This window comes from Coturnix japonica, chromosome 2 (genome assembly GCF_054131305.1).
Source record: "Coturnix japonica strain WE chromosome 2, WE-NBRP24, whole genome shotgun sequence".
NCBI classification, from domain to species: domain Eukaryota; kingdom Metazoa; phylum Chordata; class Aves; order Galliformes; family Phasianidae; genus Coturnix; species Coturnix japonica.
The window spans coordinates 50,889,794-50,917,218 of NC_140664.1; the positions used below are offsets into that span (position 1 = coordinate 50,889,794).

Consider the following 27,425-nt stretch of genomic DNA (forward strand, 5'->3'; position numbering starts at 1 on the left):
TGCAGTCTCGTTAAAAGTGCAGAGCACTAAGAAGATGAAACATTAAAACCCTTACTCACTTGTTTGGTAAGTGGCAGATAAAGTTTTAAAGCCTGTCTCTGGTGAAAATTTTCAAAGGAATACCAATACCTACCTTTGTCTCTTAATTCACGTGTTTCTAAAATTTCTCAAATTAAATCTGAAATGATTAATATTTTTACATATGTCATTTTCTTGCCTAGCAAATCATTTCACTCAATTTTTCACTGACAGTAGCAAATTACCTTATCACTACAACTGAACTGGCTGGTTTATAAAAATATTAGATTTTAAACCTGTTCTGTTGCTAAATCTATATTCTTTTATCAAACTTCATTACATTTCTAGACCTATTGTGAAGACAATACTGTTATTCTTTTTGTCTCAAAGCTTGCTTCATGAAGCCTTTCTGGTTATAAGACTCTGACTGACAATTGCTAATTATCTAGGGGGGTGAATGGTGTGTGTCACCATGCCACAGCGCCTCTGCTTATGATTGTAAAGATAAGCAGAAGCAGGAAAAGCAATCTTTTTCAGGGATGCTGCTTGAAGGAGCTGACCACTGCAAAAGGCGATGATGCTTGTGCATGGCAATGGAGGTTCCATTTCCTGCTGGGTTATCTGTTCGACCAGGAATGTCACTAAACTGAGAAAAAAGAATAAGAAAAGAACCCACAGAAATGGGGGATAAAGGCCCTCGCTAAACTAGGGACTTTGGAGACAAACTCCCAAAGACACCTTTGGCAGAGAATTCCCTGAGGGGAAAACCTCTTTGGAAGAACCTCCCGGGGCCAGCTTGCTGCAGAGCTTTCTCCTATCCCCCAAGGTGATTAGATAAGTTCCTGAGATCAACGGACCTACTGTGTACCTTGCTGGACCCATGATGGTGACTATCTCCTTTGCTCTTTACAGAGATTCCTTGTTTATGTTTCCTACCTTTCCTATCACCCGTCTTCCCTTCCCCATCTCCCTAAACAGCTAGGACTTGTAATAAACTGATTGGACCAACATTTGAACTGTTGTTTCTTAATCTCACACTGGGTGTACATATATCTAAGCATCTTGTCTGCCTTCTATAAGCTGGAGCAAGACACCTATTTCTTTATTAACTAAATTTTTGTCCTAGGGAAGAAATGATTAGACACCTCTCAGGTGTCTAATTTCCTGGAAAGCTAAAAATCCCACCTGTGGGAATACAGTGAAATATGGTCAACAGCAGAAACTTAGGTCTTATTTCACAGTCTTCTTAACACGGACATCTGTACATTTCCTTCTAATGTAGCTGGAGTTCTCATAGCATGGTTGGATTACATTTGGGGCTCCAACTGACGGTATAATTCAGAGTCTGAGTCCTTCAGTCACTGAGTAAAGACAAATGCCACCAGTTTCAAACTGAACCCTAAAATTTAAACTGAAACTAATTGCTGAGTCAACAAATAACTCTAAAACCCTCAAATCCTCATCTGTTTGTATGCAACTTTACTTTCTTCTGCTGGTTCCAAACAAAATACATACTGAAGTGATATTCACTCCAGACAAAAGGAAATTTTAAAACTATCCTCCTCTGGGGGACAGCAATCCATACTGGGTGTTTGCACCAAAACTCACTCATTTGATCCAGGAATGTCACACTGTATTGACAAAAGCTCTAAAACTTGCAACAGGGAACTTGCTACAAAGAACTTTTAAGACTTTTTTCTTTCTTTCATGTTGTAGTTTCAGAAACACTCAGACTGTCAGAAGACGTAAGGGAGATTGTGGTTTGCGGTAAATAGGGGTTGTGGAGAAGCCACGCTGTTCCCTGATATTGCAAGGAAAATACGTAGTCTCTTCTACTGCAAGCAAACTCTCAGTTTCTTTAAAGACAAGTTTCCAACTGTATAAAACTTTGAAAACAACTTTTAACATAAAATAAAAGAAGTGTTAATGAACAGTGTTTGCTTCAGTGGATTTTTAAGAATGTCTTTAAACAAGTAAGTTCCTCTAGGAGAAGTATGAAAAGTTATGAACAAAGTGCCATTTAGCTAGTAATGATTGCAGTTTGCTGACATCCTTTTTGAATATTTTAATATAATCTTGTTACTACAAAAAGAAAGAAGTAAAATGAGAACTCTTTACTTGGAAATATAGTAAATCAAGCTCATAAACCAATGGGCTTTTGTTCCATAATGAAAGAGCTCCATCCTCAAATTTTGAATTTAAATCAATGTAACCTTACCCTGCAGGAACAGAAATCTGTAAAGAACAAGAATTGCACTGAGTTCGAAAGTAGGACAGAAACTAAAGGTAGAATTCACTATGATATGATGTTTCTTAAAGTTAAAATTGTGGTCATGCTGAGATGTATGATTGGCAGTGGAAAATATCTTTGGACTACTCAAAGATCAATTTTAATTGGGAGTTAGGTCAGATGTGGGAAAGTAAGTTTCGGTAACCAAGAATTTATGTCTGAAACTAACTCAAAATAATGATCAAAATCACAGGATTCTAAGACTTGAGGTGACCTTAAAAGGTGTTCTAATCCATCTAACTACTTTTAGGCAGGATCATCTATAGATAACACGTTTCTGATATGTTTAAACTTTTCTCAGACCTTCAGTGACAGAAAAGCCAGTTTGCCATTGCTAACTACTTTCCAAATGTTATTATTCTTAACTTAAAAAATATGAAATTCTTTCCTTTCCTTACATACAATTGAAATGTTCTTGTTCTGTCCTTCCCACGTGCAGAAAATAATTCAACTACTTTCCTTGCAGTTCCTTCATTAAGAATTGAAAACTGTTATCATAAGATCCCTCTATAAACTTCTACAAACTTCAACAATTCTGGTTTATTCTTTTATTATTATTATTATTATTATTTCTTTTTCATTATAAGAATGCTTTGTAGACATTGCTGTTAGATTACTTCAATGGTTTTATATATATATTTTTGATGTAATACCTAAACTGAACCTGGTGCCTCAAGAAATATCTTATTATTTAAGAACAGAGTAGAAATTTTACCACTTGTGTTTTAAAGAGTTTTATTGTTATTATTGTCATTATTTTCCTCGGAGCACACTTGTGTTTATATTTGGATTTATGACTTGGGAAAATCACTCATTTTTGTAGGTTCTTATCCCATCCTTCTTCTAGATACATCCTCTGCTGTAGCTTCCTACATATCTCCTATGGATTGTACATATTGGTTATCTGACATTTTAAAATCAGGGAGCATTATAGCAACTGGAAATGTTAAGACAATCCCCCTAGTTGTGGTGATGTAGATTCTGCAACAAATTCCTTGTTGTAGCAGGACATTCAACCATGACATTTCATTTTCTGAAGGGCACAGTACCCACAGCTCCTTCTGATTTCACCATCTCAGCACACTAAAATCAAGATGAGTTAAATGTGTATTTCTTACCACAGATCTCTGGGGTGAGCCTTTCCAAAATTGTGGGGTCTCTGAGTAAAATTCTATTGAAAACTCTTCTAAAATGTCAAAGCTATGACTACCAGTCATTGCTAGAGCAAAACTAAGAGCTCTTACCATTTTCCTCTTTTCTATATAAAGACAGTAAGTCCTGTGAAATTTAAGTATTCATAAGTGAATTACTTCATGCAGTGTGAAAAGACAGCCTGCCTCTGAACTTCTGTATTTGTGACTAACACAATTAGTCCCAACATAATCCCCTACTGAACTAGGCCTGGAGAGACCAATTAATTGAGATTAGGCAAATATATTTCAGAAGTAAGAAAGACCTATCAGAAGATCTGTCTGTAAGCTATTTTGAACTGGAACTCCAAATATACTCTCAAGTAAAGATCTCTTATTCTAGAATGCATGATTACCACACTCTGTCTCTCTCTCTCTTTCTTTTTTTTTTTTTCCCTTAAATTTGGAATAATCTAGAAACAGAATGAGTTTATGCTCTTCAAATATTACTGAAGATTTTGAGAGAGAAAAAAAAAAAGTGCTAGGATTCCTGCTGGAGGCACTGCTTTGTAAACCTGTGCAAATCATTTTCTTCCCTCAAGTTTCTTGTAACAAATTTAAGGTGCACCAATGTCTACAAAAAACTGATAAGATGTCAAAATATTCCAGAGATTTTTTTGTGATTATTGCCTGTTACGCTGATCAATAGTGTCTTGCTGTTATGCCTGGTCAGTCCATATTGATCTTCTGAGTCTTGTGCAGATGGTAGACTCTATTGGACAGGAATTAAGTCATCCTGCTATATCTATGCTTGGGACAAGGAATTCCAGTTTACTGAAGAAAATCAATAAATGACACAGCAACATGAATTAAGCACCTTTGTACTTTTGGTTAGGTCACTTTGCTATATGCTTTTCTGTTCAGAAGAACATTATGGAGTCTAATCTTAGATTTTCAAAGACATAATGCTCCTTGATTCCAACTCCTTGTATTTTTTGATGGTTGACATAGCCCTTCACTCTTTTGGGAAAGTTAAACTGTGATTTTCTTTGTTACCTTTTCATTTGTCACCTCAAAAACCCAGCACCTTAACAATTTGGACACTGACCCCTCTTTTTCTCTGTCCTACTACTGACTATCTGTCTGCACATGGGTTTTCTGGTCAACTGCCAGTACTTGTTCAGCTCCTCAAAATATACTGTAAAAATAAACTGAACAGATAAATTTTGTAGTATGCTTGAGTAATTGGGATAAATAAAAAAGTCAGTATATTATTGGAAGATTTATGAGAAAGGAAAGAAGTAACACTGAACAACGTCAGAAAAATCCATTTCTTTAACTTCCATTTACCAGGTAAAATGTCAAAAAAAGATTAAAATAAAGAACTTTGATTCTCTTGTGCAGGATTTTTTAGTTTCTTAAAGTCCAAGATTATTCTATCTCTCAGGAGTACAACTAATGAAGGAGCTTCTGCTGTGATCCTTGGGATTATAAAGGAAAGGTGAAAAATGAATATTCTTCTTGCTCCAATAGTGATCTTTAGACATTCCTAAAATGCTCTGGCTCGAGCTGCTTTGCAGCCTTAGCAAAAATTTGCCTTGGCACAACTATTAGTGATTTGACTTTCATTTTACCTTGTGCTGGTAGTGATGAGGAGTATTACATTGTTCCTTCTTGCAATTATATTGCTCAGTAATGATGGCGCTACTTGCAAGGGGGAAATCCTGTCTAATCAGTAAACTTTGTTCAGAACACTACAGCGTTTATAGATGATAATCCTTGTTTTTTCTCTGATCATCCCTTTGTTCTCAGCAAGCACTTCAAGTACACCAAACTACCTCTGGGTCAAAATTTTCAATAGTTTATGACAATAAAAAATAAATCTAACATTCTCTTTGTGAAAACCAGGGAAAAATGTACTCGGAAAAAGACTGTCTATGTTGCAGGATATAAACCTGTCAGATAGTCACCTTATGGACGTGCAATTATCCTTTAGAAGTATGTGCATATATCTCCAAATTTACTAGAACTAGGCACCATGAAATAAAAACAAATGAAAAATGTAAGAAACCAGATTAAAGAGATAGATATTGCAAAATGATGTGACAATTTCTAAGTCTCAAAATAGGAAAAAGAACTTGTCAAAGTAATATTTTACCCTTTATTTTCTGCACAAACGCAGAAAAGCACAAGAAGAAGCATTGTGTCTCAGCTGAGTTGCTGGAAAATATTCTGCGGCTTCGTAAAATATAATTTCAAGAAACCTTCCTAGTATCTGTTACATGCAGCTCATTAGCTTGCTCTGGTATCAGCAGCATGATTGCAAACAGTTATTAGGCTGAACATTCATGCTTCTTGGACTTTTGGCCCACATGAATCCATGTCTCAGACATGCTATTTCAGTGGTTGTTGGTCCTCCTTGAAGACACTTTTTGGTTTCATTTACTGCAAGGCAAACACTAGCAAAATATTTGAATATCTTTAATATATATATGGGCAAATGTATGCATGTATCTATGTTTTACTCTGTTTTCTCTACTTACATATGTTTGAATACATGCAGATATGTATGTAGACTTTTTAATATATATTCATAAATATACACGCACACACACATATACATGCTCAAGAGTTTTAAAGGTTAATGGCTTTTTTTTAATCTCTTTGCTTTTGATTCTGTTGTGGAGATTTGGTTTGTTTGTCTTTTTTTGTTTTTTTTTTTTTTTTCTTTTAATTCTTCCATAGTATTGCTGTGCTTTGAATATAACAGTATGTTACTTCATTGCAAAGCTCAGAGAAAATGGACTCTGAAATACAGTCAGGAGAGGTGAGAAGAATTTTAATCTTCTCTGTGAGTACATAAAGATATTTTAGATGAGAAAAATGATTTGATTTTCCTGTACTGAAGCCTTCCTCAGAACAAAAAGAGATTTTTAATAATTTCTGCCTGCTTTATATAAGCTTGGTCCTTGGTTAACATTTACAGTTCCTTTACTGTATCTAATATATACCTCAGTTCTTTGCTAGATGGGGAGAACTAAGTGATGATACTCAAGAGAAGTTTCTTTGATCTCCACTCTTCTGCCCTAGAGCTTCTTACAGCCCTTCTGGAAGCTGCTTTCAAAAATAACTTCCTTACTCTGTTTGTGGTTGTTCTGACATTTTGAAAGTCTCCTGTCATGGAATTAAATCGATCTCTCTTTTGTAGAGAATTAGTGTTTGTTTTTACTTCTTTTTTTTTTTTTCTTTCTTTCTTCTTTTCCTTCCCCCCTAAGTGATACAGTGAAAGAAAAAAGAAAACATAACCACTACATCTTATATAACTCTAAAAATAATATCATGTGGGCATTGGGAAAAGTCTAATGAAGTATACAGTATAGAGCACAGCAGCTGAGCTGTGTAACTGTTTTGCTGATATGAAAGGAAAGTTTAGCTCAATTAGAGTTCATTTTGTTATTTTTGTCTTTTTTTTTTTTTTTTTTTTTTTAAGGGGAAGTCAATAATCTGAGAACAAATGCAATACACAAAGAAAAATGCTCATTTTGCATCTTAACATCTTTCAAATTATCTAAATTCTACCATGTAAGATACCATACTTTACAGGGCTTCCAGTAAGGACCTGGCACACAGTGGCTGAGTTTACTGATGGTATAGTTCTACCCTGGGTGTGACCTCTGTGTGAATGTGCTGCAACTGATGCAATAAACCAGGCTGTCTGTCTCTCAGAGGTGGGAAGTGGTGATTCCTGCTTCACATCTGCCTCCTTCCCTTCTTGGTTATTCTTTGCCACTGCCTTTGATTCTCTTGAACTTGGTTCCCAGCTCTGCACTGTATCTGCAAGCCATACAGCTCCCTATGGAAGGGCAAATCTGCTTCTGGCTCTTCCTAAGCTGGCTTCCTTCTATGAAGCTTTGCCGTGCACCTTTTCTTTCCTGATCTGCACATGAAACTGCACATGCATTTTTGAGTGAGATGCAGATGCTATTAAAAAAGATTACATGGTGGGGGCCAAGTTCTGGTAGGAACCTGAAATACTCCAAGTCATCTTGGGAGATTTTTCCTTTTAAACAGATGCTTTTGCTGTGATATCAATAACTGGTGTCTAGTGATCTGATGGCCATTTTTATATCACAGTATCACAGTCTCGTGCGGGTTGGAAGGGACCTCAGAGATCATTGAGTCCAACCCCTGGGATTCAAGCCTCCTGTGTAGCAAAGAGGCACTTCTACCACTTGCGCCACAGGGGGGGATTTGAACCCGGGCCTCCGGTGTTGCAAAGAGGCATTCCTACCACTGCACCACCGGAGAGAGAGAAAATTATGTTTAAGAGGGAAAATTATGACTCCATACCTTCGCCCAAAAATAAAAAGCATACCTTGAAACCCAAACCCCAAATCCCCAAACAGAAAACAAGCAAACAAACACACACACATGAATGGGAGTCATCCATATTTAATGAGGGAAAATAGACTCCAAGTCCTGTGGCTTGCTTTTCTGACATACATGTTTGGTATGTTGTCTGTTGTTTTCAAGCATTTGGTCGTATCATATTGTTTTGTTTGAATCACAGTATTGAATGAAATGTAGAAGTCCTGTGCCTTCTGAGGAGAATTTCAAGAAAAGCTTTCTTCTAAAACAAAACATGTGCATACCTTGAAGAGACCTTGAAAAGTCTCCCTCTCTATCTCCCTTTCAAGTTGCAATAACTCCTTCACCTGTACCTTGACACTTGCACATTTTTCTGCTTGCCCGCGGTTCTCAGGAACATGTTTTCTTCTCAAAGAGTGCAAAAAGGTGCCTATGACCCATTGTCTCTCTGGAAATACTTGCTTTGACCTAACTGTAGTGTTGAGCACTTCCAAAATGTGCATATAACCCACAGCAAATCAATCTATCAAGCAGTCAGTTCATCACAAGTGACAAAAAAGTTAATTTGGCAAACAGCTCAAATTTATAATAAATGTTATGATAACTCATATGTATGTTATGTATTTCCACGTACACACAAAGCCTCTACGTAGACATACTGGAAAACTGGTTCTGAGACCTCTGTGGCTAAAACAATGATATATGTGCTCATCCCTGGAACTGGAACATATCTTCGACTAACATATCTGTATTAGTCTCAGTTGAAGATTATTAGCAAAAAAAAAGGTCAGAAATTTTTGAAAACAGAAAATAATAAAAGCATATTTATCATAATCTGCTAGGTTTTTTAAAGTATTTTGGCTATACTTATCACTTGATCCCTGATATTTTTCACTGGGACAGATTTTCTTGGAATATGTACAAGAATGTACAAGAAGGTGAAAGAGCTAACTTTAATGAGTTCATATTTGTAAAAGTCTGTACCAAATATATATATATATATATAAATAAATAAAAAATAAAGAAACCAACAAAAATACCCCTCAAACCCTGTAATGTTTCCAGCTGTCACAGCAGCTTTTAATTGACAGAGAGATGCTTTGATAAGGGGAGGAAGGCATCCCTACTGGTTCAAGACAGGTGGACATCAATTTGAATCCAATTTACATCTTAAAATGCACAATATAAAGGACTTTGCATTACATTGCCTAGATGAAAGGGACTTCTTAGTCTGAGCTCCTCTTTTTCTTTCTCTTCTGCTTTTAGTTTTGTTTTTTTTTTTTTTTCTGTTTTTTTTCCCAAGCACTAGCTAAGTTTTAATGAAGAGATCTTGTTCAACTGCTGTTTGAGGTAGCTATTTACTTGACTCAGACTTAAATCTGAACGCATGCTGGGCTAAAAAGAAAACCCAAACTGATAATTGGACAAACCTGAAATTGGATTGCCTGCACTACACACAGCTTGAATCAAGTGGATGTATCTTCATCATCAAGTTACTATTTGTTTGCCTGCTCAAGGTTCCGTTCTCCAGATATTAGACAACTGGAACTGTTAATGGGGATTAATAAGAGATCTGTAGTGGAATGTGCCTGCTCTGAATGATGCAAGAAGTGGCTCCCAATGAACATCTCTGGATTACTTAAGAGACTGGAGAAAACTGAAAGGCTACTTATATAAGATTAGGATATATGTATAGTAGTGTGTAGTCACTGAAGCCCAATTCCAAACTTACATGTATGCCTGATTTAGACTGACATTAACAATTTGCTGTTTGTTAAATAGTTGATTCTGAGTTGGCATTGCTCTTTATATTATCTTTGCAGATAAGGCCCTCAGTGTTCAAAGAATGGAAACAGTAGATCTTCAATGCAAATTTTCACCATTGTTTTAAAATTTGGCTACAGTGCATACAGTTTCCTATGATGTAAAGCTCCTTGAAATGTGGCTATGCATGATACCAGAAAAATAATCTAATATTGTGCATTACAGCATATTTTTTAATCTTTCAAGTTTTAGGGAACTATTTTCTCACCTTAACATGCCTGTTGAATTGAGAAACGAACAGAGTTACTAAACTAGTTACTTTGGATGAAAAATTTGTCCACTTTGGTGTCTGAGCATAGGCAATTTCTGAAAATCTTTCAGAGTTGTTTGTTTCTCTGTTGAAAATATCTTCAATAGAAAATGCTTCTTATACCTCTGTATTGGTACAGCCTAAGATCTATTCAACAGTTTCTTATCTTTTAACATTGAAGTGTACTTTCAAATATTCCCATTAAGCAAATGAGTCAGGCTACCTAGAAAGACTGACACCAGTGGTCCAGCCTACCTACTCAGATGAGTCTCTTTTCATTGGAAACTATAGATGGAAGACAAAGGTGGTTGGGGAATTTTAAAAGTTGTTTTAGTGAGGATGTGGCAGAAAAATATTCCTGGAGATGGGATCACAGTCTCCGTTCAGCTGTTTAAGCTTGGTCTTGATCCAGAAAGAAAACTCAAGCTACTGAACCTGTACCTAGGTTAACTAATGTAAAAAGTACCCCACAGAACCCATGGCCAACCCTTTTTCATGTACTGATGGAAAGAACCTGGTCCATATGGTCCTTCTGGGAGAAGCTGCCTCTTTTCTAAGTTCTTTACTAAGAGAGTGGTTAGGTTCTGGAACAGGCTGCCCAGGGAGGTTGTGGATGCCTCGTCCTTGGAGGTTTTCAAGACCAGGTTGGACAGGGCTCTGGGCAACCTGATCTAGTGAAGTTGTATGTTTGGTGGCCCTGCTAGGCAGGGGGGTTGGAACTACATGATCCTTGAGGTCCCTTCCAACCCGGGTGATTCTGTGATTCTGTGATTTTCTAACACAATAGCTTTTATTTCTGTATTTCTAGAAATGACCCTGTGCTTTGGGGCACAACTCAAAGTCACTGCCTCCCTATCAAATATTTTCCTCTGAACATTTTCTTATTTGCAGGAAAATGATCAAGATTTAATCGAGCTGCCTTTCATTGCCCAATCTGAACCTCATTAGTGATGCTGAAGGAAGGCATAATGGTGAAGATACATTATCTCCCCTCTTCCCCAGGGTCCCTTCAGTCTGTGTGTAAAAATCTTATATGGCTTTGCATGAAATTGTATTTGAAGGATTCAATTACATTTACCATATGTTGTTTCACCTCGCTTGCATAATTTTTCAAGTGGATCTGAGCATTCAAACATTATAGGAAAAACATGCAAAAATTATTTATTTTTGTTAGTGCTTTGTATTACATTTAGTCCCTAAAATTTACTTGGGATAATTAGAGTGACATGGTATACCTTTCTGTAATGGATAAAGATGTACAGCATTCAGAAAATAAACAATCTGAAGGTATTTTCGGTTACCTTTACTGTGACACTGCATGGTAATATGTCAATGGGTACAGCACTCCCTGCTCTAGAATATAATCTTTGGTTTCTTTTGGAGTGTGAAGTGGAGAAAAACAGGGTTTACTGCTGTCATTTTTGATGTTATAAGGTTACAAGCTACAACCTTGGGAGATTTTACACTAAATTTGGTTTTTATTGTTTCACAAAATGAGTCCTGTTTTCTGGCAGTCAATAAAACTGCAGGTGATACTCCTCTTATAATAGATGTGAATGGACTATTACTGTTTGCTACAGCCATTTAACTTCAGGGCAAGCTTATAAGGGTTCTCGCAATCTTTTTTTTTTTTTTTTTTTTTTTTTGGCCACAGGACTATTTCTTTATTTTCATCAAGTTCCTTGGTAATATTGCTACATACTCATCTGAGCAGGTCTGAAATAAGCAGAAAGTTCTCTCCTTCTGAAGCTCAAAACAATCTGAAAATAGAAAATCAGTACTGATAGGCTAAAATGAAAGTCATTGCAATACACTCTGAATACTTAAGACTTAAAATGATAAAGCAAATGTTATATGAATTGTATGTAAGTAATGACAATATAGAAGTTACTCCCATCTCTTGATGTTTATTCTGAAGTCAAATTAAAAAAGTGCTATTTCTGAAAATGATTGTTCAGTATTAATACTTTGAATCACATAATCACTAAGGTTGGAAAAGATTTCTGAGTATGGTCTAGTTCAATATTCCTACTCAATTTAAGCCTAACAAGGTCTGGTTGCTCAAAGCTGTGTTCTTTTGGGTTTTTCCTTAGCTCTAAGAATGGAGACTCCACAACTTACCTGAGCAGTCCATTAAGTGTTCTAGCAACCTCATATCACAGTGAAATATATTTTTTCTTATACGTAAGCCGAATTTTATGTGTTTGAATTTGTGTCCATTACTATTTGTCCTGTCACTGAGCACCCCCAAGAAAAGTTTTGCTCCCTCTTCTTCATTCTCTTCCATCACTCCCACACACACATGCAAACAGACATATATGCACATAAGTAAGAATCCTCTTGATCACCATGGTCCTTCACTGAATTCACTCCAGTATTGTCCTTGTGTCATGCATACAGGAAAATTGGACTTAGGACTCCACATGTGGTGTTTGACATACTAAGTGGAGAGTAAACGTAATTTCCCTTGAGCAGCTTGCTGACAGTTTTCGTCATGGAGTCAAGGATGTTTGTAGTCTTTGCCACAAGGTTGCATTGTTAGTTCATGACCAGCTCATGATTAGGAAGCAGTCATTGCTTCTTTGCAAAGCTGCTTTGCAGCCACTCAGTACTCAGCTTGTACTAATGCATGATTTTATTCCTACCTGTGTGCAGGACTTGATATTTTGTTGAAAATCATGAATTCTCTAAGCCATGAGTCTCTTGCCACTTTTAATTTTGTATCACCTGCAGACTCTCTGTCATCCAGGTCAACAGTGAAGATGTTAAGCAGTACTAGTCCTGGTACCGATACCTGGAGTACCCCACTGGTAAATGTCACTTTGATGGAATGAAAGAATAATTTGAGTTGGAAAAGATCTTCAGGATCATCAAATCAAGCTTGACCTACCAAGATTATTAAGCCATGTATCTTAGTGCTACGTCTGTGTGTTTTTTAAATACCTTCAGCGGCAAGCACTCTAACATTTCCAAGGCTAGCCTCAATGCTTGTCCACCCTCTCAGAGAAGAAATTATTCCTCATATCCAGTCTAAACCTCTCTTGGCACAGATTCTGTTTCCTATCACATGTCCTGCTGGCCACTCTATTTCTGGTGATGAAAAAGATGTCATTGGCCTTCTTGGCCACCTGTGTACACTGCTGGCTCATGTTCAGTCAGCTGTCAAACAGCAGCCCTGGGTCCTTTTCTGTTGAGTAAACTTACATCCACTCTTCTTCAAGCTCATATTACTGTGTAGGTTTGTTATGACCTAAGTACAACAAGCGGCATTTAGCCTTGCTGAATGACATGTGATTGGACTTGGTCCAGTCCTCCATCAGACCCAACTGCAATGCTCACAGTAGTCATGCGAGTTAAGGGTAGGCAAATAGGCTCACAAACAAACTAACTAACTAACAAAAAAACAAAATCAGACTAATGGAACATTTTTTTCCACTTCATCTCTCAATTATTTTTTCCATTCCTAAACTGAATAGTTATAGAAAATGTCATATATTTATATTTGTATAATGTTAAAGTACATCTGTATTTTACAGTGTTAAAATACTGTGACTACTATGGTGTCTGTCAGAATTCTATGATCTTTAAGGAGAAGAATGCCTTCAGATATGCATTCTCTCTTCTCTGAAACCTTGGAATTTTTTTCTGATATCTAATTTCAGAGAAGAGTAAAAGTTAACACACTGGTATGTTAACACATTGACCAGTGACAAACTGATTCATTGAGCTCCTTTATTTTAGAAGGATTCAAATACAGACATAGGAAACATTTTTGTTTTCCACAGTACTCTACTAAGGCTTGAGTCAGTATCTTTATGAACCATCGTATCAACACAAAGCATTTGCTTAATTTGAGGAAAACAAGGGTGAATAGTCATAAATGGTCATTTAATGGTTCAGATATTTCCAGTATTTAAGAAGACTCCTTGGAAGTTAATTTCTTTGTATTTTTTGTTACTTTTAGTTTTATTTTTTATTTTTATTTTGTGTGTGTGTGTGTAGAAGTATTCTGATTGCTAATGGTTGTGTTCTACATATACATACTTCACTCCAAAAGGAATTACTCTGATTTATTTCCATGGAAACTACAACTGATACAAAGAACACAATAACACTGATTGATAGAAAAAAATCTCAGTTAAAAGCATTCTTTTTTGACACAGTCACTACCATTAGCTATACTACCATTAGCTCCTATAGCCACTGCTGAAACATATCACCCATTGCCTCACTGCGCTCACATCCACCATTTAGTCTCCAGAAACACTTGGCAAGCACTAATGAATGTCAATAGGTGCTATTTTTTCCTTGTGGAGGAGTTCAGTAACACAACTTTGCTTCATATGCACTTCCATGTCAAATGTTAATTTGTCAGACTGGCCCTCTGCTGCTACCTGTCACACAGTAACACAAAGTCATAGAATATTGGCAGGACAGTTCAGCCTCTACTGCCACACCACCAACATCCATCTCTGACATTGTGGGCCAACATAATAAAATAGAATGCATTACTTTCCGAGCAGCCCATACATATACATTTTAAAGAATTTCTTTGTACACTTATTTTTAAAATTCTGGATTATGAGATGGGTTTGTTACTGGGTAGAATGGAAGAACTGGAGGGGGAAAAAATAAGAAAGGTTGAAAGACAAAGTGTGAAAGGATTAGATTTTAGAGCCCGAGATTGGGAAGCTTGGTAAAGTATGTAAATACCAGTAAATGTCAGCTGGCATTGACTTATGTTTGTGAATCTCATGTAATAAGCTCATCATCACAATATTTAACATCTCTTTGGCGGCTTACTTTTCACCTGCAGCTTTCTGATGTTTTACCTCTTTTCTTCTTCTTCTTTTTTTTTTTTCTTGGTAGAGGTTTTGTTGTTTTTTTTTGTCACATGGGATATTATGATATCTTACTCTGGATGTAGTGTGAGGATCTGAGCTTTAAACTGCAATCACACCACACCTCTGCCTGTGAGCTACCTTGTTTTGTATCCTCCTACAGCACATTTTGTCCTCTCTGATAATTAAGGAAGATGGGGATCTCAGTAATCTCTCTAGCCTTGATGTCTCATTTCTTTATCAAATTCAGTAACTTCTTGTAGTGTTGATCTGCCATTCACCTCTTGAAAATTCTCTTTATTCTTTTTCTGTTGCTAAGTACTTGCCATGTTTTTATAGAACAAGCCCTCTGGCTGGGGAAAAGTTGCCAGTTAGAACTTGTGAGACTGATCCACTCCTTTATTATTATTTCTTTCAGCAGCTATTCAGTGTCTTTGATGTTACCCACACATTTGCATTAAAAGATGCCAGTGATTTATTTTAATAAAATCCAATTATCCTTTTTAGTGCCTGTGAGAAGTGAATGGATGTTTCCAGTTTAATTGCAAATATAAGCTCATGGTAGGAAACATACCTGGCACAGAAGGAATTTTGGCATTAATAGTGCCAGAAGCAGCTGTGAGCTGTGACAAGTATCTAATACTTTGTGGGATTAACTGCAATAACTTGTGCAGAACTATTTGGGTCCCAGGAGAAAGCTAGCTTTTTCAAGGAGCTCCACAAGGATAATGCTAAAATATCTTGTTTTTCATGCAATTCAGTATCTCTGCATGGTCTCTGTGCTGTGCAGACATTTTATTTTGGGAAAAGAAATGACTTGGCACTTCCAAGAGGTGGCCTCATCTGGATTCTAGGGCAATTTTGTTTAACTTGATCTCTTGCAAGTTAAGTTTTGCTGTAGTTTCACAAACAAAGAAATTGGGAGCTTCAGTCTCCTGAACTGTTAAATCAGCATGGTCTTAGCTGTGTATTTTCAAAGACAGCTTACTTTTCTCCAGCAAATCTTTGATTATTTCCACATATTGATAACAGCAGGAGGCTGTGTTTCCATTGATATTGGGTTGTCTTTATCTAAAAACACAAGATTGATTTTATTGGTCACAACAAAATTTCTCTGCTGGTGTAATCAGAAGAAAAGCATGTAGTATCTTTATGACATGCTAAAGCTTGGCTAGTTTGGACCTGAATAACGTTATAAAGTTATTTGCACCAGCCAAACACCTTCACAGGTGATCTGCATCACCTAAGTATTAAAGTCACCTGACAGGCCAAATACTGGAAGAGGCTGGTGAGATAGTGAGTTTTATTTGAGACTTTTTAGTGACAGAGAGACTGTTGGGTTATTGTCACATATGTTTATTGTGACACATTTTTGCCCCTGAACAAAGCAGTGGTAAGCTGAGAAGTCCAACAGGCTGGAAGGCTCGCATGTATGTAGAATGCAATCTTATGCTACAGTGCTACAAAACCCTCTTCTTGGTTTTGTTTTAGTAAAAATACTGATTTGTGTTTCAGTCTTTCATCAGCTTCATTTCCTGAAAACAACATCCAACCCAGTAACCACTTTGTACTAAGAATCCCTGTTGTTCTTATTTCTAAATATCAATAAGGTCTCAAAATGGAAATGAATACACAATGATATTTCTCCAGAAGTATACTGATATACATGGAATTGGCATTTAGCCAATAAAGAAAAAAGATACCTAACATGCAAGGTTTATTTTAATCATTTCAATCGACTGATCTCAGATTTGTTAAAATTATGAATTACAAAAACAAAGCCCATCAAAACCCAACACAAAATCAAAAGAACTCACCACCACCAAATGAAAAACATTAGAAAGCATCGAAGAAGAGAAAATGAATGACTTTCACGTCTGGATAAAATAATTCTCTACTTCTTTATCAGATTTATAATGGGGTTGGTCCACGTTATTGTCTATCTATTGCATGATTTTATATATCCTCATCTGTCTCATTGCATAATTCAAAAACCGAGAGTACTGTTCAACATCTATTTTGTATAACAACAAGTGAGTTATCTTTTCTACCTTATTGGTTTCTCTTTTCCTGTCCTTATTTTGTACTTGTGTTCATACAGTTTTTGCCACTGTAGCATAAACTCATTGGGAATTCTTAAACCTTAGTTGTGGATGAAGATATACAAAACATTATTTAGATTGACTCCTTTCTTCCCCATGCAGTTATGGGCTTGATTTGCATGTGGGTTTCCATGCAAATTCAAAGAATTTTTACCAAACTGACCCCACATGGGGGTGTGGAGTCCGATTGAAAAAAATCTGTAAGACATTTAACATTTTATAAAGTTTGGTTTCTTTGTTAATCATAGTTTGAAAGAGTCAATAACTTTGTCAGTGATTTAATTGGTGACATATATGAAACTAAGCTACTGGGAGTATATACTGAATACATAGCTCAAAAGGCTCAGGGCTTCAAGTTGACGTATTTGCTCTGTGTTTTCAAGGCGTCAGACTATATGTCTGCCCTTCAACTAAAAAAAAATATCAATAGAAGCCCTTATTTGTGTTCATAGAGATAATGTAAAAATCTTTGCTAACTGAATGATAAAGTACATGCTGGTAGCTTTCTACTTGATAATCAGTAGACAAGACCTAAATTATTTTTCCAAATAGTAAACCTTTTACTTGATCAATATGTCTTCAAAATGACATCAAATTGGACTAAGGTAATATTTGTAGAAAATATGATATTTCTATAACAATATGAGCCTGTTCAATAAATACAAAAAGGTTTTTGTAGATTTGACTTGAACATAGAAGGGAAAGAATGGGGCCACAAATCTTCATACCATTTTCTTTAGACGATGCAAGCCAAGGAAAAAAATAATACATTTCTGGTAGGAAAATTGCCTCAAATAGGAATGAGGGGTTCAAATAGGAATGTGATACGTCTTCTTTGTGGCATGGGCCAGGTACGTTTCTAAACCCTGAAAAGCTCTGTTGGCCCTTCTTGTTACTTTTCCTTTCAATAATATGGCAAATTTTTGTGGCCTAGTGAGGAACAGAAGCCAGATTTAATTCAGATATATCTATAGTGAGGATGAAGAAGAGATCCATAGAATTTTTTCTCATAAATAAGAAATCCAGATGACACTTTCTTGCACTCCCAGCAGAAAGATGTCAAATAAATCTTGCTCATCCATTTTAGCTAAGTACTGCAAATCTACATGCTTACAAAGCTTGCAACCCTGTTCTGTGAATTGATAGTACAGAAAACCTTCAGAAATGTGGTGATGGAGCAGCTGAGCACTGGGTGCTTCAGCGAGATTTTTACATTCATGCTGTGTTCCCACAGCTTGCCTGGAAAAGATTGCACTGAGGCCAGGGAGGCTTCTGACTTCTGCAGTTTTGTCTGAAGCATGCAAATACATCCTTAAAGGTTTAAAATTAGCTATTATTAGAAAAAAAAAAAAAAAGAAAGAAAAAAAAAACAAAAAGAAAAAAGGAAAAAAAACATTTGAGAAAATATTTTTGTGAATTAAAAAGAACAATAAAAATTGCAATGTACTGAGCTTATGTTCTTGAAAAGTAAGCAGTAAATATCCTTGCAAAACATTGCTGACTGTATCTTTAGGAGACCTACAAACTTAGTACTATTATAACAGCACTGGTGATATTGTGACATATCTGGTACAAGTATAGCGCTAACTGATTGTGAGTATCATCAGTAAGTGACTATAGATGGTGACTATATAACCAATGTGCATATTTTAAAACTTGTAATAAAATGAAAATAATCATTTAAAGGAGGATCTGTATACGTAAGAAGAGAGTTGTACTGATTTTCTTTTTCTTCTGGTCTGATGGCAAGCATTCTTCAGCATAGGAAGTTCTGCATGAATGTGCGGAAGAACTTCTTTACAGTGAGGGTGACGGAGCACTGGAACAGGCTGCCCAGGGAGGTGGTGGAGTCTCCTTCTCTGGAGATATTTAAGAACTGCCTGGACACTTACCTGTGTGACGTGGTATAGGGAGCCTGCTTTGGCAGGGGGGTTGGACTCAATGATCTCCCGAGGTCCCTTCCAACCCCTACAATTCTGTGATTCTGTGATTACAGCTACAGTGCACTCTAGCTATCTTGTATCTCTTGCTTGATTATAGGGACATATAACTTTTATGGTGACTATATATAATATTTCTTACCAAAATTTTAAATTGTTAAGTGAAACTCATACATTTATTGTTATTTATAGCAAAGCAATTAAGGAACACTTAGCTGACATATCTTTATGCTAGCCCAAGTAAATTAAAGGAGATACTATTATTGAGCAAAACAGAGGTAATTTTGCTTTGTTCAGTAAAAGAGCACTTGTCTCAGGCATTAAGCATATAACAATTTCAGTTGTTCAGACAGGCATTGCTAACCTTATTGCAGATATTTCTTCAAAATATTAGTCGGCCATTACATGTGAAAGCTTTTAGTAGAAAATCCTTTGCTCATTGGACTGGCAACTTGGACATGCAGATCATGGGACAGAAAAAAAAAGTCTGAAGTCTGCAGACCTTTTCCACATGTACTTTTACCAGGAGAATTTAAAAGAACATAAGATTATTTTCTTCTACCTGAGTACTTATTTGAATAAACACCTTACAAATCTTGTTTGTCATTGTTTTCATTAAGAAGGTTGATGCAAGTTCATACACGAAAAAGATATTTTTTTTTCTGTTCTAGAATGGGAATTGGCACTTTTTTTTCCTACCAGGAAAGTGGGAAAGGAGTGGTTTTCTCATATGCTGGATGTCTCTTGCTTCACTAGTTACCCTTACCTGATTTTGCCTATGTCAGTGCATGTGATAGAAGAAAGATGGAAAATGGCATTTGGCCTTTGTTTGTGTTTAAAGTAAAGACACTATGTTAATGCAATTTAAAAATGAAGGAAAATTCTTTCCAAATTATTTGGGGGAGAATTACTGTGTTCAATATGGAAAAAATGACATGACCTGAGAAGAATCTATTTTTCCTCTGATTGAAAATATGAATGTATTTCCTTTCATAATGCAGACAGAAAGTTATTTGTTTGTAAAAAAGCTGCTTTTCAGTTTGAAGTTATATTTTGGTAGCGCTTAAGTAATGGTGCAAATCTAAGACTACATATAAGGTGGTCTAAATGAAAAGCAGTGTCCCTTAAATCTTTTCTGTAAGATAGATTATGTGTTGTTGTATTTCAACATTTTGCCTCTTTCCTTGTGGTTTCATAACACTTTCAAAACAGAAGCTTGAACTCTTAAAAAATTATTTTGCATTGCTGTTCTTTTTGGTTGTCTAAGGCTATATGAGATTACTTATTTTTCATCATTTAGATTGCATTTTCTTCTTCCCTGAATTAGCTGCAAAAGCTTCTCACTGTACAGAGACAATTATTTAAATCCTCTATGAGAGATTCAAAACTTCAGTCTCAGTGGTGAGTATTTCTGTTTGCCTCTTCACAGCTACTCCTCTCACTGACAAGTGCTACAATGCCTGAGAAAACAAGGAATCTGTGAAAAGTGGCTAGTGTTCTTTCAGTGAAGTAAAAATAATATAAAAGGACTAATCAAAACCAGTGTAACATAGTGAGTTAGCATTTAGAAGACTGAAATTATTAATACAAATGCTGTTTGAAATATTAAATCCTAATCAGTGAATATATGACTTATATTAGTGATCTGTTGAAAAACAACAAATGCACATTTGGTAATTATAGTGAATGTGGAAGGAGTAGCTGAAAATATCTGCTGAGATTATATTCAGCGAACAGCTGCATGCCATTACGATTTCCCTAACATCAGCTTGCTCAAACTGGCTGACCAGTGATGTTGTAGTCACTGCTCTGCTTGCAGATGAAGGGGTGACATTTGGCACCAGTTGTTAAATTTTAGTTAGCATAACAGTATCATCTTCTGAAATTTCTGATGTGTTGTATTCTGAAAAAAAATCAATTATCTGTTGTGCTTAAAATTACTTAAGGTACCATTGGCTATGCCACTATATGTTGCTATCACTGTGGCAAGCAGTGACCCAACTTTGCATTCTTCTTTACTGAGATTCTTTAAAACTCTGTTCCAATGTGATTTGCTACCACCTGAAGAACAGCCAGATGAAATCTGAATTGTCAGTGTGGGTGCATGAATCAACAACAAAACAGATATAATTTAACTAGCCATAGAGGTATGGAACATTATGCATCCAAAGAAGTCATTGTCATAAACAAGGCAAGAGCACTGCACTTATAATACCTATGCAAGCTGAGAAGAAAAAAGAATATTGTATTATTGTCTCCCCAGGTTGTTGCTGAAGATACTGAAAGGAGCTACTTTTCTAACAGGAAAGAATAATGTTTCTTTCCTGAGAAAGAAAGAAAAAAAAAAAACAACAAAAAACCAAAAAACAAAAAACCAGAAAAAAAGATTTTGTAGTAAAAGCAAAGAAACTTTCTTGCCTTGAAATTGGTTTGGATGAATCAAACTGTAACCTGAAGCCAACATATAAGCCACGATACCACTCTTATCCAGAATGATGGAAGCAATTTTTTCCAATTACCACGGTAAAAGGCTGGTCAAAACAATTGTCTGAACTCTTCATTTATACATGTGCTGTGATCCAGGCAGTGGAGAAGTATGCTGAAATGTGCTAGAAGTACAAGTGATTCTCTAACAATAAGAGCATTCCTGTAATTTCTGATTGACACATATTTGAAAAAGAACAGCAGGTAGTCTCATAAATCTTTGCCATATAGAACTAAATTTGTGTCAAATCATCTAGTCTATTTAATTTTATCTTTTCTCCCACACATTTTTAGTAATTTCTGAAAATATAGTACAGCTCCCAACTGACTCTCTTTTTTGGAAACCTGCTGGTCTGAATTATACTTATCAGTACATTAGCAGTAGTGTTGACTTCAGAATTTGACCAATAATCTTGCAAGAAAATATAATTTTCACAGTTGAAAAAAAAGTGATGATGAAAGTAAATGATGTTATTTACTGCATTTCTGTTTGGAAAGCCAGAGGTCCCTGGGGATTTATTCAGTACATCTGTACTGACACTGAGTTTCAAACACATTAGACCAGAATTATTACACTTTTACAGGAAATGCTTGGCTGGATTTTTTTTTTTTTCCCCCTGTGGTAAGAAAAGGAGCATCAGAAAAGAAAATAACCAGATGCCTTGCATTGAGTTATTCTGAACAGACCAAAATTATTTTCCTCTCTTATACCATAACTCTCATTCATGCTACTGTCTTTGAACGAAGTCATCCGCTTGAGAAAAATTTTCAAGGAGGTGTTCCAAGTATGAAGAGATGGAAAGGAAAGCACTTCAGCACTTACTGTACTTTAATTGTGTAATGAAACTGCATGCTGGAGTCTGAGCCTGCTATCATAGAATTATAGAATCACCAAGGTTGGAAAAGACCCACAGGATCACTCCGTCCAACCATCCAACCATCACCAATAGTTCTCACTAAATGATGTCCCTTGACACAAGGTCTGAATGATCACCACAATGCAATGTTGTATGATCACCACTAGGACTGTTTTTTTTTTTAGAAAACTACAGTTTTCTGTTTTGTTTTTTTGTTGTTGTTGTTGTTGGTTTTTCTTGTTCCCCCCACCAAATAACCAACCAAATAAATAAATGTATAAATTGTGTGTGAGACCTTGAATTTTTTTTTACTGAAAACAAATTCCAATGTGTTTTTCTACCTTATTTTGCCATGATTTAAAGCAAACAAAGCAAAAAGACATTATGTTTTTACTGTGATAAGTTTAATTAGACATAAAAGTGCTCATTTGCTTCTGCTGACTCTTAGAATGGGTTTTGGGCTCCAGTGGGGATGTGATGGCAAGAAGCAGAGTCTGGAAGTCCAGAAAATACAAATTAGTATTTGAAGCCTTCCACACAGTTGCTAAGCTAGGGCTGTGCTTGTTCATCTTCCTTAGTAGGACCTGTCGGTGTGAACTAGTACCCTTTTACAGTGCTTACCTTTCTTTGTTATGGTTAATTAAAAGGAAGGTATTACTTTGTTTTCATTGTGATCCAACCTATACATATTTATAAAACAAATTTCACAGACATAATTTCAAGTGTTTAGAGGAACATCAGAAACAGACCTTTCACAGCTTTTCCTGCTTTCCATCAGCTTCTTGTCACCTGTGGGTTTTTAATCTTATCTCTTGATGATTTCCTAGGTTGCTGTCAATCAGTTTTTGAGAGCACTCTGTTCTTAAGCAATCCAATATGTAGCCTTAGCAATCCATCTCAGACGACAATGAGTATTACTATTACGGCTGGTATCTTCAATGCCTCTTGGGACTTCCAGGATCAAATATAACTCATTAATTGTAGTGGAGAGCAACGTTGATGCTCAAAAAATGAAAAGAGTAGGTTTAGGGTTACATCTATAAGATGAGTAGTTTATTAAATGTTTAACATTTTAGTCATGCTGTGCAATTACTGTTTTCACCACTCTGGTGATTAAAATCACCATACTCAGATGAAGAATTCTCCAGACGAGACTTCAGTAGGAAATTTCTCTTAAATATTTTCCTAGAGAAAAGAGTAGATGATCGCAAAAAGCATCACAGATACTTAGTCGTAATGAGCATAACTCAAGTAAATTATATTGAACTGGAATTACATTTACAATTTAATTTGAAAATTTTAAGATGACTGAGTAATATTATGATTGAGCAGGAATGGTGCAATGTGTTCCAAAATTATTAGTAATATTTGAAGAGTTAGTCTTCTCATCCTTAGATTAAAATGAACCTGTATTCAAGAAAACAAAATATTTCAGAATCATTCAGAGTTCAGAATGCTTCATCACATTTTGATATCAAGATACCCTGGACGCCATTGACAAATTTGTTAATTTACATAACAAATGAATTTTATTTTTAAAAATATATGTTGTACAACACAAAAATGTCATAAAATATTAATAAAATCTGTTTTTTAGAAAGGTGAATTTACTGTGAATTATACTAATTATGAATTACACTTACTGCTTAGATGTATTTTCTACTGCCATAAAGCAATCATAACTGAGTTATTTTTTCTTTATCCCATAACAGTAGTGAAAATATTTCTTATCATAAACTTGTATTTATTATAATCCTTCATATTTACTCTTTGAATCATTCAGTGGTTGATACAACTGATACATGGTTGACACCATGTACAGTTTTCATTCTTTCATTTTTTTCATGCACATGTTTATGTGTCTAATAAATGTGCTGACAAAGTGAGGGATGATAAAGAAATTTAAGTTTTCAAAAAGATATTTTACCTTTTGAATAAAACTCTACAGCTGAAAACAACTACAATTTTTATCTGCTTTGAGTGTTACTGGTATTTCACTATGCAGATTCTCCAGAAGCAAACTTTTGTTATACTATACATGAAGCAGCAGTCTTTGAATCACTGTATAATTGCTGGTCACCTCTGTGAGTGTGGCAATGGATTTAACACAAAATAGTTTTCTCCTTACTTAAGTGTCAAATGTGCTTGTCTTAATGGAGATCAAGAGGTGCCTCAAGTCTACTAACATTACTTAATCTCACTATTGCAGTAGAGTGACAGATACTCCCTGTGACAAATGGCATGTAAGGGGGGGGGGGGGGTACTTGTAGTTCTGGGATGTCCTATACAACTATATTTCCTTTCTTTCTCCTAAAAAAAATACTTACTTACATTTCTTTACTGCTTTGCACTAGTAATTAAAGTTAAAACGTGTGAGTAAATGCAGAGACAGACAGTGTGGACCAGCAAAATGTGCAGAAAAAGGATTCAATGGTGTTTTGCAGGCAGGATGCACGGATTTTTAACACCCTGTGGAGGATGAATTAAGTTTTTCTTTCTTTGTGGAAGAGAGATCTGACTCCCTTTGAAAACCTGAGTATATTTTCCGCTTGTTTGCTGTTTTGCTCACGTCAGCATCAAGTCAGACAAACACTATGGTTACTGGAGCTGAATCACTTCACAGTTCATCACTGATGTCACTGAATAAAATAGATCTAAGCACAGCTGAATCAGAAATAAGCTTGTCAGTAGAGCAAAGGAAAGAGCATGGCTAGTGTGAGGCCCTTGAAATTGGAGTGGTCTTGTCCTCTTTTGACTTGATCTTATTTGAAGACGTACCTAACTGTGACAGACTTCAAGAAATCCTCCCAGGGCTGAGAATGCGATGCATCTTATATATATCCTCTTGTTCTCAGTCAAGGAGCTTGCAGCTACCCTGTAAACAGAATCTTACCAGGATTTGATTTAAATGGATACATTACCTGGAAATAAATCCCTTTTGCATTCTTTGAAGGCTCACTACTTTGCTGATTCATTCAGAACTGTGACTGCATCTGTCTCCTCTGTTGCACAAGGAACTAAGGCCAAAGAAGAGTGAATAAAGAACCATAAAAAACAAGAAATGCCCCATCCAGCTGCCTGGCTGCTGGCTCCTTTGCCCTTGCATCTCCTAGGTCTCCCTTGAAGTAGCCTTGTCCTGCTGCATCAAACCAGCACATGAAGAATTTTTCTGTTAATTTTCACTTGTAATAACATTGTCCAGAAACTACTCATTAGTAAAAAAATTTTTTATTGTTATTAAAAATATGAGAATTGAAAATGATTATCATTGATTGTTGCTGTTAATAAGATTTAATATGATTATTAGGACATACATAAGAAACATTTTGGAAAGTTTTGGACAACTATAGCCACTTCATGTTTTGTACTTATATATAGTTAAATAACATACAACATTCTGGTAAGCATTGGGTTTCCTTTGGTTTGTTTTCAGTACTTCATTGTTGTTTATTGCTTCTTTAAATATTCGATAAACACTGATTTTAATTATAAGCTAGTGGCTGATATTCCCATTGCTGTATTGTGGTACACAATCAGAGTTCTTTTTCTGTTTGCCTGATTTATCCCAGGGAAAAAATATAATCAGTATATATGGAATGATGTGGTGGTTAAAAGTAGAATTGTTGGCCTTTCCCCTTCCCCTTCCCCTTCCCCTTTCCCTTCCCCTTCCCCTTCCCCTTCCCCTTCCCCTTCCCCTTCCCCTTCCCTTTCCCCTTCCCTTTCCCCTTCCCCTTCCCCTTCCCCTTCCCCTTTCCCTTCCCGTTCCCCTTCCCCTTCCCCTTCCCTTTTGCATTCCACTTTCCTTCCCCTTTCTCTTACCTTTTCCCTTCCCCTACCCTTTCTTTCTTCCTTTTTATTTATTTATTTATTTCAGATATCCCAAATTTTAAGAAACATCGAGTACGAAAAGCTGTTTCTACAATTTCACTGAGCTGATCAGTAGAGGGCACTGCATACTGACAGTAGTCAGTTTTCCAGCTTTCAAAGCTACATGAGCATACAGCTCGTTTGAAAAATGTCTTCTGACTTCAGACTGGAGACTATCATCTCTCTTTAACATGTCTATAACAAAATGTATTGAATTAGAATTGGAGGGAAAGTTCAGAAACAATGACACTGAGAAACAGCACGAAGTAATAAGAAAAATATTCTCCATCATATCAGGGGCTGCAGGTATTAATAAAATTAAAAATATATTAGTTGAATTCTCTACTGCAAATATATTTATAATGCATATGATCTTTGTTCGTAGGAAAAGATAATGCACACTTTGCACTGTAATGTTGATGAAATATAATCTAAAATATATTATTTTCTGCTTTCATGTTCCATTGCTTCCCCCATGCATCCCCCTCCTATTTTATTTTATTTTTTAAATGAAATCTCTAAAAAAAATCCGTATACCTGCTAGAATGTTTTGTAGTATTGCCTGATAGAAGTGGGAACATGCTCTTTCACTCACATAGATTTCCTTGCTTTTTTTCTAGAAAAAATGTGAGTTCAGAGGACTTAGCAGCAAACAGATTGCCTGGAGAGTGTAAAAGCTCCACATTTGCCAGCAGAGCATTATGGAAAATATCGGTCAGGAATGAAATATTACCAGGTGAAGCACTTCACTGTTCATCAACTTTGGCTTTTGGGACACCCTCTGAAACCATTCTTACATGTTTAATTTACCCTAACCTGTATTGAAAGTTTTCCAAACATCTACTACAAAGGAAGAAATCCTGCTCAGAGTAACAGCATGGTATGCACAGGGACATCTTGCAGCTACAAGCTGCAGGGAAGTAAGGGCTGTCTTTCTGGGGACTTAACTACTTCAGTTTAAGCAAGTAATTTAAATAATTTCACATAAATTCCTTATTTCACTGGTCATTAGAATTCTTGAAATTTAGCACTTTCCTCCATGATTTGTGGGTTGCTAAAATAATGAATTAGCATTCTGGTAATTTATGAGTTCCAAGAAGTCTTTCAGATATGTGAAATTTGAAATACAGTTTCAGTTAAGATGTCTAAATCTTTTCTACAGCCTGAATCACTGGGCAGTAAGATTTTGTTAATGTTTGTATATTTTTCCTTTTTTTCTTTTTTTTTCTTTTTCTTATTATTTGTTCTGTAAGTACCACTTTATTTTGTCCTTAATTTTTTAAAAAATGCTATTATTAGTAATGGCTGTTTGTTTGTTAATGAAGGAAAAAAAGATCTTGAATGTTGAAAAATATTGTTATATTTGTGAGTATATTAGTATATTATTTCTGGGGATTCTGATTGACTTTTTATGGATTCCTTTCACTCTGACCTATAAACCAGTGAGCTTCTTT

The 27,425-nt window shown here is 35.9% G+C and overlaps 1 long non-coding RNA gene across 1 annotated transcript; it reads left to right on the forward strand.

The window, feature by feature from the left end:
* On the forward strand, positions 1–27,425 carry LOC146761807 (uncharacterized). Its single transcript, XR_014942637.1, has 2 exons — positions 1–66; positions 26,592–27,425. It is a non-coding gene; the product is annotated as an uncharacterized LOC146761807 (long non-coding RNA).